The following is an 18,884-nucleotide window of genomic DNA, read 5'->3' as shown; positions in this document are numbered from 1 at the left end:
TCACAAAATTTTTTACGGAAATCCATCCCTGCCCTGTATCAGACTCACATTTTTTTTCTTTGTCCTTTAAAATTGGAATTTACCTTCCTCCTTCTCGGACGAATAACCCCGAGCGAATTCCTCCTGATGCAAACCTTGGTCCCACCTTTAGTCAGTTTAAAATTATTCACATGATTCACTTCCTCTTGAGATATAGGTTCATCATTTGAAACCCGAGGATCATCATCACACCTGACTTCCTCACACTCCCCTACATTCCTCTCTGTTGAACCTTCATTCCCATTATTTTCCAATCCTTTCTGCGGTATCTCAGAATTTTGCCTCGCATGATCGCCTTTTCCTTGAACCATAGGAATTTTCGCTATTTCAGGGCACTTATCATTAATCTGCTTCGTCATATGCACATTACTGGGTCTTGGTTCTTGCACCACCATCTTTGCCCCATTATCCACATCGGTACCATTTTCTATTACACTGTCATTAGTCTTTGGTTTCCATATTTTTTTTCTTTATCTTTTCCATGCTCCTTTCGTTCTCTCCCACCCTGCAAACAATCGAGGTATGTCCTTGCCTACAACATTTAGAGCAAAAAAAAAATCATTTTTCATATTTGGCCTCTTGCCAAATACATTGTTTCAGAGATAAAACAAGAGGAAATCCCTTTACCAACTCCATTGATAGGTCAACTTCCACACAAATACGTGCCCCCGATGCTCTTGTACAGATGATTTTTGCGCTATCAGTTTCAAGATATCGACCAAAACGAGTAACTATTTTTTGAAGAAAATTCATTCGGTAAAGATGCATTGGTAACCCCAGTAAGAAAATCCATTAAGGAGCCAATGGAGATTCTTTTTTTGTATCAAAATCCTTCGTCCACTTGAACAACCGAAAAGAATTGCCTTCCATCATTCTACCTTCCCTTGCCCAACCATGCAGAAAGTCACGGTCATTTTTCATATGAATTAACACGTGATAATCATCCATAACACTGATCGTTGGAGCTTTTGTCAAACCCCACGTTTTCATAATCGATAACCGAATTTTATCAATAGATGGTCGATTCCTAAAAAATTTCATTAAAAATGCAAAACGAAATTCTTCATTAGCCTTAACCATCCCTGCTTCTGAGAAAATAAATCCTAATTCCCCATTGATATTAACGAGCAATGCCATAGGAATTTTGAACGCAGGAATCTCCACTTTATTACTCACAATTTGCGCATATGACTGCACCCCGGGACTAGCCCAGACGACATTCCCTACCGACGGTGCGGCCATCGGTGAGGGACGACATTGGATTGCAATATATTGAGATTAAAGTAAAAACTTTTATTTAAAAATGGAAAAGGGACTTACCTGCATTGTTCGGTGACTCTTTGAGTAGCAGCGGCATGCAGTTCCCTAATCTGTCCTCAAAGGCAATGATTCATAGTTTTGTCTCAAATCGTTGTTCTTTTTTTATTCTTTGGATCAAAGCCGCATTTTGGGGCTAGGTTTAATGAATCTAGGTTGATGCGTTCTTCGTTTCCAAACTTCCAGTTTCTTGTTTGACCCCACACGCCAACACCTTGTCTTGTAGACTTGTAGCTTTCAGGACCCAGCAGTGGCTTGAATACGATTGCCTTCGTCCTCTAACTGATTGTTAGAGAGATCAAAAGCAACCAAACCACAAAAATCCCTTCGTCCTTTAACTGATTGTTGCAGAGATCAGGGGCAACCAAACCACGAAAATCCCCAAAAGCCTTGTTAGGAAGAGACCTCAACAACCACCCAGAAAGCTCAACCCTTGCAATGAAAAGCATACTCCAAGACGATGCCAGAAGAGTTAGGCGGCAGTGGTGGCGTTTTGTAGGGCCGAATAGTGATGTCGTCTAGGTTTTCCCGTCCTTGAACAATGGCCTTCTTTTGGGAGCTATTGTCTTGCTGAAATCAACTACAGAATGGGAGATTGTTTAGATGGAGGCCGGACAACCTGCGAGAATCTCCGTTTGCGCAGCTTCGCAGGCAGCGGCGATGTAGATATGGCGAAGAGGCGGTCGAGTTAGGGTTTCCCCCAAAGTCTAGTTTCGATTGTAATTTGGACCTGACTTCAAGCTCTTGATGGTTGTATAGAATAAATTGAAGATTATCCTTCTTCAGATGAAGGCCAGACAACTGGCGAGAATCTCTATTCGTGTAGCTCCACAGGCAGTGGCGGTGTAGATGTACGAAATAGGTTGCTAGTTTATAGTTTTTTACTTTTGTTTATGTTTCTAATTTTTTATTTTTGTTTTCCTAATTTTTTGCAATAATACCAAATGCCATAAACATATTTCAAATTTTTACTACAGGGCATTGAATGGAGTTGCGACTAGGTTCCAAAACTTAAGAACTAACTTTTTACTTACTTTTTACAAATATTTTTAGCTTGCCTTATTGTTTCTAACGCAACCCATATCTTTTTCTATCCTATTTTACTATCCACATGGTTTACAAAATCTGATTGGGTTCAGGAGAAAATAGTTTAGGTTTTCTCTCTTTCAAATCTCGTTAGACAATAATAACGTCATTTTTTGGAAATCCTTTGGGAATTTACCTAGCGATGGTCATACATACGATTTTCCTATTCTAGTGGGACTAAATATAGTAGTTCTTGAGTTTTGAGTTCCAATGGTGTTGTCCATTATGATAAAGGAATATGTTTTACCTTGAATTCTTAACTTATGTATCAATTATTCAAAATCTTAAGTTAGCATGTTCTATTTTAAATTTATTTACCTCATTTCCAGCATTGTATATTTAAAATTTTTATAAAAACCAACATATGCATGCCAAGAGTTTCAGCATTGCCACTAAATAATTTTATGTTTAAATTATAATGTACAATAGGTTGAAGTTAATTTAATTAAAATTATGATTTAAAACATCAAAAAATTAGATTAGGACAAAGTTTTGGAGAAAGACGGGCGTCGCACACGCAAATATATCACAAACAATTATTTCTTAATTATATATTTCTATAATATCATTAAACAATCATTATATTTATTTCTTCTAGCAAATGTTGGGATATGCCTTTGCAAGAATATTTTGTACAAGATATTTTGTTATATCTATGTGTTGTGTGTGTATCATAAATGTTTTGAACATAGCATAGTAGTTCTCGAGTTTTGAATTACAATGGTGCTGTAAATTATGATAAAGAAGAATATTTTTTACCTTGAATTCTTAACTTATTTATCAATTTTTCAAAATCTTAACTTAATCGGCTCTTTTTTAAATTTATTTACCTAATTTTTTGCATTTATTTAATACTTTTATGAAAGACAACATATGCAGGCAAGGAGTTCCAACATTCCCAGTAAATGTTTTAATGTTTAAATTATAACGTACAATAGGTTGAAGTAAATTTAATTAAAATTATGATTTAAAACATCAAAAAGTTAGAACAAAGTTTTGAAGAAAGACGGGCAACACGCATACAAATATATCACACACAATTATTTCTTAAATATATATTTTTATAATATCATTAAACAACAATTAATGCTTCTTTGTACAATACTACAAAGTCTATGTCAAAGAAATTGGAAAAATCTTCCGCAGATAATATTATATGTAAGGGCTCTGGTCCCATTAAACCTAGGATATGCTCTTCTTATTGTATTTTATCTTCAACTCATCCAGATTTTCATTTGTGGTGTCAAGATGCTTACTAGACAATATCAAAACCTATTCGACCTTATCTGTCCACTACTACGAATATAGCCTCTTAGCTTACTAGCCCTGCTGAATTTTAATCATCTTTATGAGCAACCCACCCATGTATAGACATTTGAAGAAAGTGCATTGTTTCTCTTTCGTGCATCCCATTCCTTTTTATTGTACATAATAAATAGTTTCAAAAGATCTCTCAAACTCTATTGCATTAATTTTTAAAAAATCAGTCCAATCATATTGCATAATTTCATCACACCTTCCCTTGTTTGTGCAAGGTCATTCCAAAAGGTATGGACTCGAAAAGGTTTAAATTTAGAGAATCTTTTCAACCGATATTCACTATCAATGACAGCTCTTCCATTTTTTTTCGTCAACTATGTCAAGACAATCCCAATCCATGGCCAGACATATAGATCTTTTATTTAGATTTGAAAAAGGTTGCTTCTATTAGGAAAAGAAAAGATCTTCGGGACCTAATTCATTGAGAAAACTACAAATGAGTAATGCTTCCATGAAGCCTAATTTGCACAATACTACAAAGTTTGTCCCAAATTAAGAAATTGGAAAAATCTTCGATCCGTAGAATATGAAAATGGGACTTCCTTAGAGGAAAAACTATATATATAAAATTTGATGTGTAAGGGCTATGGTCCCACTAAACCTAAGACATGCTCTTCTCATTGTATTTTACTTTTAACTCATCCAAACTCTCATTTTTTGTGCATCTTGGCCACTTAGGTGACCTAGAACATGCTAGTAGGGCTCACATGCATGTTGGTCTGGCACGTTGATTGATGTGATTCCTTGGCTATCTCTACATCTGTGGGAAGGTCTAACTTTTAGGTTTGGATCATCTATAAGCTAATCTTCTTGTTTTTCTAGTCAACAAATGCATTATTAGTGGTGGGACTAATACAAGACCATTAGTGACGGTTTAACAAATTTGTCACTAATAAGACATTATTAGTGACGGTTTCAAAAATTGTCACTAATAACCGACTATTAGTGACAGTTATTCTGAACAGTCGCTAATATAGTTAAATAAACTGTATTTATATTTTTTAGATAAAAAATACAATTAGTGACGGTTTAATAAATTCATTGCTAATAATAGGTTATTATTAATGGTTCTAATTAGCTGTCACTAATATAGTTGAGTTTTCCTGGTCAATAAATACATTCTTAATCACAGTTTCACAAAACGTTACTAATACCAAAATATTAGTGATGGTTTCCATAACCCATCACTAATAACTTTAAAAAAATCTATTAGTGACAGTTTAACAAATTCCTCAGTAATAATAGACTATTAGTGACGGTTTACATAAACCGTTACTAATATCATTGACTTTTACTCATTAACAAATACATTATTAGTGATAGTTTTATAACTCGTTAGTAATACTTTACTATTTGTGACGGTTTAAAAAAATCGTTACTAATAATGCATTATTAGTGACAGTTTCTAAGAACTATCGCTAATATTGTTGATTTTTTCTTAGTCAACATGTGTTATTAGTAACGGATCATAGAACCATTACTAATATAATACTATTAGCGACGGTTAATTAACCATCCCTAATAAGTGTCTTTTAGTGATGTAGACACCCCATTTTTACCCAGACCCAATATTATTATTATTATTATTATTATTATTATTATTATTATTATTATTATTAGTTTTCATTATATTTATTACTTTGTTATTATTATTATTACTTTACCATTATCATTTTTTTTATTCTTATTTATTTATCTATTATTATTATTACTATTATTTATTTTCCTATATTGATATAAGTAATTTATTATTATTACTATTGTTATATTATTGTTATTTTCCTATAGTGTTATAAGTGGCTTATTATTATTATTTTTATTATTATTATTATTATTTTTTTAGTATTTTTATTTATTATTATTATTATTCTTATTCTTATTATTATTTATTTATTTTTGTTATTACTATTATTATTATTTCATCATTATTATTTTTAATATTTTTATTATCATTATGTTTTATTATTATTATTATTATTTATTTTCAAATCTTATTTTTATTATTATTCTACCACTATTATTATTATTATTATTATTGTAATTATAATAATAATTATTATATTTAATTTATTATTATTATTGCACCATTATTTTTATTATCTATGATTATTATTTTATTTTTATTACCATTTTCGTTATTATTATCATTATAATAGTATATATTGTTACCATAAAAGTATGAAAAGAATAAAAATGGGAAAGGAAAAGAAAAGGAGTTTTTAGGTTTGAAAATTTTATAAAGGAGGGAGGGGGCACTGCGAACACGGGGAGGGGTGCACACACGGGGCGCAGGCCAAAAAGAAAGACAAAAAACTGGGAGCTCTTTCTTCTTCTTCCTCATCTTCACGCCCACGCCCACAGCTGCCACCCACACACTTGCAGAAACCATCTCAAAAACAACCCCTCTGCTCTCAATCCCTCTCTTCAGGCTTCTCTCTTTCTCTCTCTCGGTTACTCTTCCCTCTCACAACCACAGCCACCCATGCTCCCAGCTTCTCTGAGTCTTCGGCGAGCCTCCCCAACAGCTCCGGGCTCCTCTGCCCTCACTGCTCCTCCACTCATTGCCATCTGCTGCATCTCCGACCATCTCCGCAGGCCACACCGGTGGCTCCCCAAGCCTCTTCTTCATGCCATTGACGCCCAGCAGCAGCGGCAGCAGCTCCGACGTCCCGACTCCGCCTCGCCCATCTCCGGCTAGCCACAGACCATCATAGCAACTTCCTCCGTTCAACCCCTCTGCATCACCTTCAGTCACAGTCACGCCTAAGAGTCTCTCTCGCCACTGTTACCACCTTGCCGTCGTGCACGCACTAGCCTCCAGCCTCCCATCGCCCAGCGTGTTGAAGCTCTTCCCCGGCCTCACCTGCAACTCCAGCAGACCACCCACGCAGCACTGCTGCTGCCTTCCCAAATACAGCCCCCCTGTAAGTCCCCTACCCATCTGCACACACACACTTTTACATACACACACACACACGTAAATTATATCATTATCATTATTATAAGTTTTTTTTTTATTTATATAATCGTTTCAGTAATATTGATGCTTATTTATTTATTTATTTTAGGTATTAAACATTTATTATTATTATTGAATGATCTTTATTGTTTGAATTTGTTTTAATATTTAAAGTGTGCTTTTTGCTGTGTTTATTATATATATAAAATATTAATTCTATTGTTGTCTGTTACATTGTTTGTTTTAATGTTTAATACTCATGATATATTTTTCTTGTTATTATTGTTGTATACTTTAATATCGTTGCCATGTTAATATTATCATGCTTGTTTTATTGTGTATTTATTTTGCATAAGTTATATTGTTGCGATGCATGTTTATTTTATTGTACATTTATTTTGCATATTTATCATATTATTGTATTGTGTGCTTATCTTGTTGTATATTTATTTTTCATATTATTATGTTGCATATTTATTTTATTATATATTTTTTTCATATTTATGTGATTATTATTATTACCTTATATATTTGTATATTTATGTTATTTTGAATGTACATTCTTTGTATAGTTTGTATATTTGTATTATTATTGTGATTGCTTTATATAATTATTTGCATATTCATGCACATTCTAGTGTATATTAACTTACATATTTTCATATTATTATTGTGTTTCAATTTTAGGTTTTTCTATGTTTCCATATCGTACTTGTATATACTTGCATAATATATTTGTAGTTTGAGTTGTTTCCGTAATCTTGTTTCCATGTTGATATATTGTATGCCATTTATTAATTATTTCCATAGTTGAATTATTGTATTTCCATAATATTCTATGTACGTATCATCCTTACCATTATTAATATTGCTATTACTATTATTATTTATTATTACTACTATTAATATTTCTATTATTAGTATTATTATTGTATTTATTATTATTAATATATTATTATTACTATTACTATTGTTATTATTATTATTATTATTAGTATTATTATTATTATTATTATTTATTGTTATTATTATTATTATTATATTATTATTATTATTCTATTTTGAATTATACATATACTCAATTGTGTTATTTTTAGTGTTTCATATTTATATTAGCATGTTATTATTTTATTATTACGATATTTTTACTATTAACTATTTTCGATTTTAATCCCTATGATTTTATTGCGGGGGTATGAGCCTTCGGGCATCACGTACCCTAAGCTCTGAGGGAATATATATGTATATGTTATCTTTATTTATTTATTATTTTATTTATTTATTTCTTTTACATGTATTTATAAATTCATAAAAAGGAGTAATTTAAAGAATTATTAGATTAACTTAGGGATAATTTTAAATTAATTAGGTACCGTTCGTAAGAACGGGCGCGTAGGGGGTGCTCGTACCATCCCCTCGCGTAACCGAACTCCCGACCCCAACTCTGGTAATGTAGACCGATTCTACCCCTAACGGGGTAGTAATCATGTGTTCTAACCGCACTAAAGGTTAGTGGCGACTCCGACATTTCATATTTTCCTTGAAAATCAAAATTAATTTTTAATTTCACCGCCCGGGGCACACACGCTCCAGGGACGCCGCGACAAGTGACACATTGAATTCGTCACTAATACCCCAAGAAATGTCGCTAATCTTTTCCCGAGATATTTTTTGGCCGAAAAGTAGTTTCCTACGATGGTTTGAGCAGGACAATTGGTTTTTAGTAACGAAATATTAGTGACGATTTCAATTTCATCACTAAAAGTACCTTATTAGTGATGGTTTTAAAAAACGTCACTAATACTCATGCTAGTAGTAACGATTTTTAAAAACCATCACTAATAAGTCACTTTTAGTGACGAAACCGGAACCGTCACTAATACATTTGTCACTAAAAACCATGTTTTTTGTAGTGATTTATGTTCACTGGATAGGGTATACCCCGTCACTTGATTATGATCCAGACGATTGGTGTGACTCGGCTACCCTATGCCACTTGAGTGAATGACTTATCTTGGAAACCATAATATGGATAATTGATCAAACCTAGGTATTGGTCATTAAAGGCTAGGGTGGATTCATAACCAGAGACTTGCTTTCCATAGATAATTCAATTCAATTTAATTGCTTCAGTAGTTTAATAGAAAAACCCAAAATTCCATCTTTTCATTCTTGTTCAAGTGTAGTAAGCTACATTAAAATTGGTTGACCGCTGCACTAGAGTCCCTGAGATCAACGCCCAACTCACTCCTTGTTCTGTTGAATTTGGGATTAGTTAGGTTATAAATATTATTTTTGGTAGTTAATGACCCAAGCCTTGGCAAGCCTACCAACTTCCCATCTTGGACTAGTTTGATGAAAAAGTGCTTGACAAGGGAAATTGTATGACGCTTATGTTGTTATGTCATTTGGAATGAAGAACTATCTATGGGAACACTACCTATCTTTGATTAGTTTGATGAAAAAGCACTTAACGAGGGGAATTACATGACCCCTATGTTGTTAAGTCAGTTTGAAAGAGAATTATCTATGGGGACACTACCTATCTCAGACCAGTTTGATGAAAAAGCATAAAAAAGAGGGGAATTATATACCCCTATGTTGTCAAGTTTCTTGAAATAAAGAACAATCCATGAAGACACTACCCCATCTATGACTAGTTTAAGGAAGAGTGCTTGGTGAGGGGAATTGTATGACCCTTATATTGTGAAGTCACTTGGAGTAGATAATAGTTTATAGGGACACTACCAATCTTAAACTAGTTTGGGAGGAAAAAACATTTGATGAGGGAAATTGTATGACCCCTACATTGTCAAGACACTTGGAACAAAGAATTGCGAACCTCACAACTAAAAAGTCCCTTTGTTTCCTGCTGAGGTATACAACTGCACTGGCAAAGGAAACCTTTGACACGACCCAAATAACACCATTCGTTCTTGAGTACTAAGCGGCAGACTATTTACTTAGATTTTCCAATGGAGTAGCAGTGACCGATTCAACACTAACCATGCTAAACTTCCCCAACACATGATCCCAAAAACTACCTTGAGATAACAACAATCTCTATGTAGTTTTTTCCATACAATGGCCTGAGATAACACCAATCTCTCTGTAGTTATGACTACAAAGTCACCCCAAAATAATCCCTATCACCTTATAACTTTAACCTTGCGAATCTCTAATCCAATAACACTCTTGGCCACACCCAACACCTTTATGTCAACTTCCTTTCTCAACAGAGTCCCCGACTGATTTACCTCAGCAGGAACCTTCCCAGCAACTCGTATGTCACTCACATAAAACAACAGAATATTTGCCCACTTGCACCCTATGTTTCTCTCCCCCTCTTGAAGCACCACCAATCCCCCATATCTGACAATACCTCCATCTTCTCCACGATGGCACTAGTCCACCTATCCTTCTCCTGACTATGCATTGCCTCCTAAAAGGTAGTAAGATCCTTCCTAACAGTAATGGTTGCATAAGACAACAAATCACATATGGATGGTGGCTTGATAGTGCCTCTGAGCCCATTGTTATCCTGTTGGTCTCCTGAGTCTGAAACTCCACCTGCATCACAATCTCCTTTTTGCTCCAGTTTTTCCTATGATACTGTAAGTCTCTTAGGCTAGAACTCTTTACATTTATGCCCTAAGTTTCCAACTCCACTTGCATAACATGCTCATTGCTGCTACTGCAGCTTTTTGGCACCTGTTTCTCATCATCTACCTGAGTACACTGTCCAATGGTTTTAACACCTAAAACCATATCTGCATCACTTGCCACCTTGTTTACCATTGGATCACTCAGCTTGAACCTATATTTCTTATATAGCAGAAAGATGCACAGTCCAAAGATAACACTAAGCCTAGATCCCAACTCACTAGAATCGTGTATGAGTGGACTTTCCAAAGTCTACTGCATAACTAATCCAAGCGTCTCATGCAACTCTCCCATCTAGTGATACCTTTGGAGATTGATTAATCAAGAAAAACACAATACTCGCTGACTTCACCAAGAAGTCCCTTGCAAGCCCTACATACACCATGTCCTACTAAAAAAACTCCTTAAAAATCAGCGTACATAGCACTAATATCTTATATGAGGAACTCTCTCCCAGTTTCGTACTCCACCTTAGCCACAAGTTACACTTAGAAAACATTTCCAACTTGTGCTGCATGAGATATCCCCAAACCTTCCCTGAAAACTTCATGAATTACCCATATCTAACTCATGATGCTACCCTTACAGTCCCCAAATATCCATAACAACGTAGTTAAGGATACCGATCATTTTGTGCGTAGTTATGTTACACAAAATAGTATTACCTGACTTAGAACTCTAAGTTGCAGCTCGACCTACAACTGTGTTATCAGTAGTTCATAGAGATTCCCTGCTTTCCTTTGTTCCTTTATCACCATCAAAGTGCCTTCACACACCATCATTGTCCCACCTTCAGTCTTGTAACTATGCCCGTTACAATCCAAAGCACCGAATGATATCACATTCTTTCGTAGATCAGGTACATGCCTTACCCCACACAACGTCCTTACCACAGCATCGCACATCTTGATCCTAATATCCCCTATTCCGATAACTTTGCACACTGCACCTTTTCCCATCAGAACGGATCCAAGACTCACTAATCTGTAAGTGATGAACCAGACTTTGTTTGACATCATGTGAAAAGAACATCTTGAGTCTAGGATCCAAGGACCTAAGAGGCATTCAGAACCTGATGAAACACAAGGAATCTCATAATCACTGCTCCTCGAGTCTCCTTATTCCACTATATTAGTGGATTTTGATGAACCCACTTGGGCTTTTGCCTTCCCCTTCTCCCACTTTGAATTTTCCAATTTTATGTGCCCTAGTTTCCCGCACTTAAAACAGTGAATGTCCTTCCTCCTCCTAGACTGAGTTTTATTACCACTAGATCTATTTTAGGACTTGCCTCTCCCACGATCCTGATAACCCTTTGCTATGAGCCCTTCACCATGTAAACCCTCATTGATGGCCTTCTTCCTTTGATGGAACCCCAGCACTGCACTCATGATGTCCTCTAACTCCAAGGTTTCTTTTCCCCAAGTCAACATCGTAACCAAATTCTCATATGTAGGTGACATATGTAGGGAATTTAGTAGAATCAACGATTTTTCCTCCTCCTCAAACATCACATTAGCTCACCCCAAATAACTAATGATTTGATTAAATGTGTTGATGTGCTAATCCAAGTCCAAACCCTCCATAATCTTAAGCCAATAAAGCTTTTTCTTAAGATACAACTTGTTTATAAGTGACTTTTCCATGTATTGGCGCTCCAATTTTAGCCAAACTGCTACCGGCGAGTTCTCATCCACAACGTGATACAACACGTAATCGACTAGAGATAACTTGATAGTGGACATAGTTTTCACTTCTAGTTCCTTCCGACTTGCAACATCCATGCTTTCTAGCTTCTTTCCGTATAGACCCTTCACCATCCCTTATTGCACTAGGAAGTCCTTCACCCTCGTCTGCCACAGCCTAAACTTCCCCATTCCATCAAACTTACCAACCTTGAACCTTGCAAAAGAAATCCTAGCCATTGAGAATTGATACCTTTTATAGCAATTGTTGTGCAAACACACCAACAATCACCTAGGTTTGATATCAATTATTGTTCTCAACAATCAGCCCTCAGAAACCAATTTTTGGTGCCGAGAGTGCGCATTAGAAGATCTCACACAAATTCTCCTTGAAACAATCAACAGAACAAGCAAACAAACACTTGATGATGAACTATATGAACCTAACAATCACTCAACAAAGAGAATCAATGAAAGCAACAATCAAAACACAAGAATTTACGTGGTTTGGAAATTTGCCTACGTCCATGGGAGCAACGACTATTTTCACTATAAAAAAAAGAAACTTAAAAGCCTAATCTCATCTAGGGTTACATAATAACGTTTATATAACAATCTAATGCGTACAAAGGACCTATAGTTGATCTAAAACACTTCTGTAGCAATATTTCGGAGAAATCCCTCCTATTAGCCCAATATACTAATTTTTGATTCGAAAATCTGTAATATGCACCGACTAAAATTGTCGATGGTTTGAACAAACCATTGATGGTTTGGAGTAGAAAGAAACACTCGCAGCTACTACCTAAAACTGTCGACGGTTAGACCCCAAACCGTTGACGACTTGCATTCAATGGATGCACCCTGCATCTTTCTCTTGGTCCCTCGCTTCATGGTGCTTTCTCAGGTACATGTGATCCACTATAAATATGGAACACATCCCCCACACTTCCACACTCCTAAATTAGTTTATTGAATGCAGGTTTTCATCCATGCCTTTGACAATGTTTAACTATACCCATCAAACAAAGGTGGCCATTTTTGGACTTTCCTTCAAGAAGTCCTCGACTTGCTATGGATGCCTATAGGTCTAAACTCTAGGGGCATATAAATATTAGAGCCCTATTTTGATACTAATTGTTGGTCTACGTAAGCACCCAAGAGGCGGGGTGAATTGGGTGATAAAAACTTGTGTCTTTTCAATAATGATCTTAGTATACAATCATGTTTATGTGATAATTTTCTTGCATGCAAAAGTCAATAAACAATATATCCACTACAGAGGCAATAATTCAATACAATAATAATCAAAGTTTCTAGATTATCAAGTTTATTAAATAAGTCATAATGTGAAGAGCACAATTCTTGTGGATAATGCAAGGTGAATAAAACGATAAATGGATATGCTCAATATGAAGATTCCAACATTGATTCAAACATTAAGTTGATTAATCATAGATGGATTCAATCTATGTCCAAAATCCAAGCAATTATTTGATTGGTCAAGGATAGTAAAAATGAAGTGCACAATCAAACTGTAAAAGAGAAGGAGATATGAGAAACACAAAGTTTTATAGTGGTTTGGTCCTTGACCTACGTTGTGACGCTCCAATTTTCATACCATTTTTTTTATTTTTAGTAAATAATAAATATTCATCAACATCAGCCACGTCAAAACCTTGATACCATTCAAACAAAACCCAACCCGAAGTGGGATACCGAGTAAACTGTCATGCAAACAACCCTAACAATGGAAGTCATCATTTATAAACCATTCAGAATACAAATACCCAGAGTACTAAACATCCATACATATACACAAATCCAACATACTCCCAAAAATCAATCAAACTCTAGGGGAAACATACATTCCTAACTCAAAAACACTCACCCTGTCTAACCAGGGTATCAGCTCTCCTCTATCTCGGAGCTCTATCTCCAGGCCTGTCACGGTTCTTTAAAATATTTAGATATTTGGGTTTGACACATCTCAGTAAGAAGGAATAAATTATTTACAATATGTGGCAATATGAGTTTCATTATATCATAATATATATTCATTTCAGGGATAATACCATTTTAGAAAATACACCAATTATACTTATAACGTAGATATAAAACACAAGCTTTTATAAGCTTACTTCCATTTTTCAACCCATTCACATGTATCCCATATTTATCAGCAAAATTTCCTAAGGATATGGGAGATTACACGCCCATATATATAGCTTTCCTTTACTCTGACATCATTTGTAACCCCGCCCGATCAACTCGGGCATGACAACAATTGATATTTATCAAGGCACTCACTTAGTAAGCCCTCAGGAGGAGAGTTTTATTTTCCCCTATTTATTTATATTATTAAACTCACACTCTTTTAATTTCTCACATTCATATTTCAATAGCTTTGTAAAGATTTTATTTCTCATTTTCATATTTCACTAGCTTTCATTAGCTTTTCTTTCTCATTTTCATATTTCACAATCCAGCCCATGAGTGTCCTCGGTAACCAATACATGCGTGTTTGTAACTCATCGCTGCCCTGAGGATAATTTCCACACCATGCTTCACCCTATGGTCGAGGTTGTGCTACTATAAATATATTCTCCATGCCATGCTTCCCCACATGGTCGAGGTTGTGTGGCCCAAAGGTTGGATCTAACCGCTGTTGGCCTACCTAGTTAGATCAAAATAAACATAACATATACTCTTCTGTAGTACGAAGCCCTGGTCCAGACTTCAAGGGAAAAACTACCCTCCACATTGGCTCATTCGACTGTCATGCCACACGCTCCACAAGTCTATGTGGTTGCACATAATCACCACTAGCAACGGTACTGTGCTTATTATCGCAATCCATTCATTAGGGTTTTCATTTCCACCTTTCCACTTTTACATATCAGTATTCATGATTCATTATTCATACTGCATTATTCACATCCACAATTCATCTTTCACATTGCAATATTCACATTGCAATGTTCACATTTCAGTATTCTTATTTCCAATTTCACAATTCAATATTCATATTGCAGCATACACATTGCAATATTCACATTTTCACATTTCTATTCAAGTTTTCACATTTCCATATTCATGTTCCCATATTCACCTTTTCAGTATTCATATCTTATCTTATCTTATCAATAATATTTTCATCATTTCAATATGCATTTCATCTCATAATAACACACACACACACACACACACATATATATATATATATATAATTTCATGTTATTCAACATTTCTTAGTAAAGCATTGTCATCATTTCATATTTCTTCTATTTTCCAGCATACAGATTTATGCTCAACTTTTCATCATTTCACCAAAAGTACTCATTGACTTAACACTATTCATCATTTTCCATATTTCAAATCTCATATTTCAGTATACATTTCATAACCTCATTATTCTCAATGTAAATCATTTAACCCAATTTCAAATACATTTTAGTATAAATCACATGCCACACAATTTTCATCTGATATTCATATCTTAATAATTTCAAATAAAATATCATATTATAATCCCTCATATTTCCCAAACTGGTATTTTTCATAAAAGACTACTATAATTTATTCTTCTTACCTAACTTACTGAAATCTCACTAACATAATCGAATTCCTACGCTCCTCGGCATTCGCAGCTCAAAAGCCTAAAATTGCATTAACCTCAGATCATTCAACTAAACTCTCAGAACAATTTCCATTAAACACTTCCTAGGTTTCGAATACTCCAAATTAACATTAAAACTCTAAAATACCCTACCTACCCTGGATTTGGGATGGTGCCCCGGAACCCCAAATTGAAAATTTGCTCCACCTAAGTTGTAGGTAATTCTCCCATGAACCTCATGGTGGTTCCGGATCATCAAACCGAGCTATGGTCAGAGCGAAATCGTAGAGAGAATGGAGAGAGAGTCGTAGGGTTTGGGAAAGAGATATATATATATATATATATATATATATTTGGTTTAATAAAAAAATGAAGCTCTCGGGTTCCCTTTATAATTCTCATTACAGAGAAAACCATCGAAGATTTTCTATACCTCTCACAAAACCGTCGATGGTTTAGGCTTTAACCTGCCCCCTTTTTACTGTTTTACCTGTTACCGGCCAACAGTAAAAAAAAAAACCGTCGATGGTTTTCTACATCCCTCACCAAACTAAATTTCCTCCTTTTTCCAATTATTATTATTATTATATTTTCCTAGGTCTCTATATACGTTCACTCCACAAACAACACCTTTAAGCTTTACGACTAATACTCGCAATATTACGAAACCAAGACAACAACAGTCCTACATTGTTAAAACCTGTTGACAGCCATGTCGCAACACCAGGGACGATGCCTTATGGGGTCAACATAGCCCGGACATGGCTTTTGGCCAAAATATAGTGCCTTGCACTTTGGGAATACAGTCGTACTCAAGATAACACCCAACAACTAGTGCTGAAGCATTATATGAACATAGTCCTAATACGGGATTACATACAAAAAAAAAAAATCACACGATGGTAAACCTCTTAGGTCTTTTTCTAATTCACACAACAAAATTCTAGAAATCGGAACCATAAATCTAAAATGCCTTGTTGGGAAACTCGACCTATTAGGTGAGATATACAATAATAAACCCAAAGGATAGCCACAACAAAACAACCAAGTTAATTAAATAATAGAGAGTAAATGCAATAGCTTGAGTTTGAAGCTTGTGCCTATTGTTTCTTGTTTTTGACTAGTCTTGAACCAATATTTATGGGCAAGTCATAGGAATCTAGCATGCTTTGTTTAGGATTTGCAGTTAATGCTTGAATGAGCTAAAGTATATTATGCCACATAGTTGACTGTTAATGCAGGTTAAAGAAGGAAACTTCTAGTTGCTAGTAAAATCCTTGCTTCATTGTCCAATTTCAAATGTTAGAGCTTGACATGGAGGATTTAGAAGCAAAATTAACTAGTTAGAGAATTCTTTGGCTACAACTTCTTTTGAAGTATAGATAAATATATTTCTTAAACTTTTCAGAGAGATAGATGCTTAAAAAGCTTAGTGCCTTTCGTAAGAGCTTTCACCTTTTTGTGAATTTTTTGTACTATATAGTTTACGAAATCACCATTGGGTATAGGCCCATTGTCAGAGTTGGTTTGCTTAAGTTTAATTCATCTTTTTTTGGCTCACTCATAATTACAATACTCATCCATGTGTTCATATACTAGTCTTCTTGAAATAGTATTTACTTAATCACGTATACGATTGCAGGAGAGTCTCATTTGACCTAGTATATATTGAAATCTAATAGGTCAATTGATGTTGAACTATTTGTCACTAGGCTTTTTTTAGAGTTTGACTTCTTATAGGGTTGGGGAAAGTCCATCATCTTACATCAATCTTTTAGTCTAAGTTGAGATTGTGCAAAGAATTTTAATAGCATATCAATTCTATATCCATAAGGCTTCTTAATTAGCAATAGACTAACTCATGATCCCACAACTTGTATACAATTTGTACAACGTGATGCGCAAAATTATCCTCCTCCTCGAACTTCACATTAACTCGTCCCAGATCACTAATGATCTGATTAAATGTGTTGGTGTGTTGATCCAACTTCGAACCCTCCGCCATCTTAAGCCAACAAAGTTTTCGCTTAAGATATAGCTTGTTCGTAAGCGACTTTGACATGTACCGGCGCTCCAGTTTCAACCAAACCAATGTTGGTGAGTCCTCATCCATGATGTGATACAACACGTCATCGACTTGTCATAACCTGATACTCGACACGGTTTTTAGTTCTAGCTCTTTCCAACTTGTCAGAGAAAGAGTTTTTGGCTCGCTCATAATTACTATACTCATCCATGCATTCATATACTAGTATTCTTGAAATAGTATTTATGTATAGGATTGCAGGAAAGTCTCATTTGACCTAATATATATTGAAATCTAAATGGTCAATTGATGTTGAACTATTTGCCACTAGGCTTTTTTCAGAGTTTGACTTCTCTTAAGGTTGGGGATGGTCCATCATCTTATATATCAATCCTTTAGTTTAAGTAAGTTGAGATTGTGCAATGAATTTTAATAGTATATCAATTCTATATCCATGTCTAAAGAAGAGGGTCCTTAATTAACAATAGACCAACTCATGATCCCACAACTTGTATACAATTTGTACAACGTGGTTCGCAAAATTAATGTTTAGCACTAAAATATAAACGAAGACACCATTGGTATATTTAGTTTGATTTATTTGGATTATTGTATTGATATTTTTTATTAGTTTTGATGTCAATAATGGTTTTATAGTTTCTACGTAAATTTCATGTGTTCTGCTTGTTACACGATTTTTCTACATCATAAGCAAGGGCTATCAATAAAATTGAGACTCCGTAAATAAAAAATAATAATAATACCAACACATAATTCCAAATGCTTTGACATTTTAAATGGAATGCGCAATATATAAAATCTAAGATATTAAAAATTCTCTCAAGCTCAGTGTTTTGAATTAATACAAATGGATGCTGACAAGGAGAAAAGCGAAAAGAAGAAAAATTTAGAAACCGAAATACCATATAGCAATGGCAATTTGCCGAGAGGCGGCTACCCACTATCTTGTCAGATAAAGAAACGTTTAAAATCGCACGCCATGGAAATAGTGGGCAAGTGAGATTGCCACAAACTCCACAACTCCCCATGATTAACTGTCGAGCAGAAGGGAAAGAAAAAAGGTGGTCGGCAGAACCAGATGGTTCTCCACTGGCGCATTATTCGTATACTGTCAGCACGCTCATCATATGGTGAATCATCGTCTCCCCA

Source organism: Malania oleifera, chromosome 4 (assembly GCF_029873635.1).
Source record: "Malania oleifera isolate guangnan ecotype guangnan chromosome 4, ASM2987363v1, whole genome shotgun sequence".
Lineage (NCBI taxonomy): Eukaryota > Viridiplantae > Streptophyta > Magnoliopsida > Santalales > Ximeniaceae > Malania > Malania oleifera.
Note: the sequence above shows the minus strand (reverse complement) of the source record.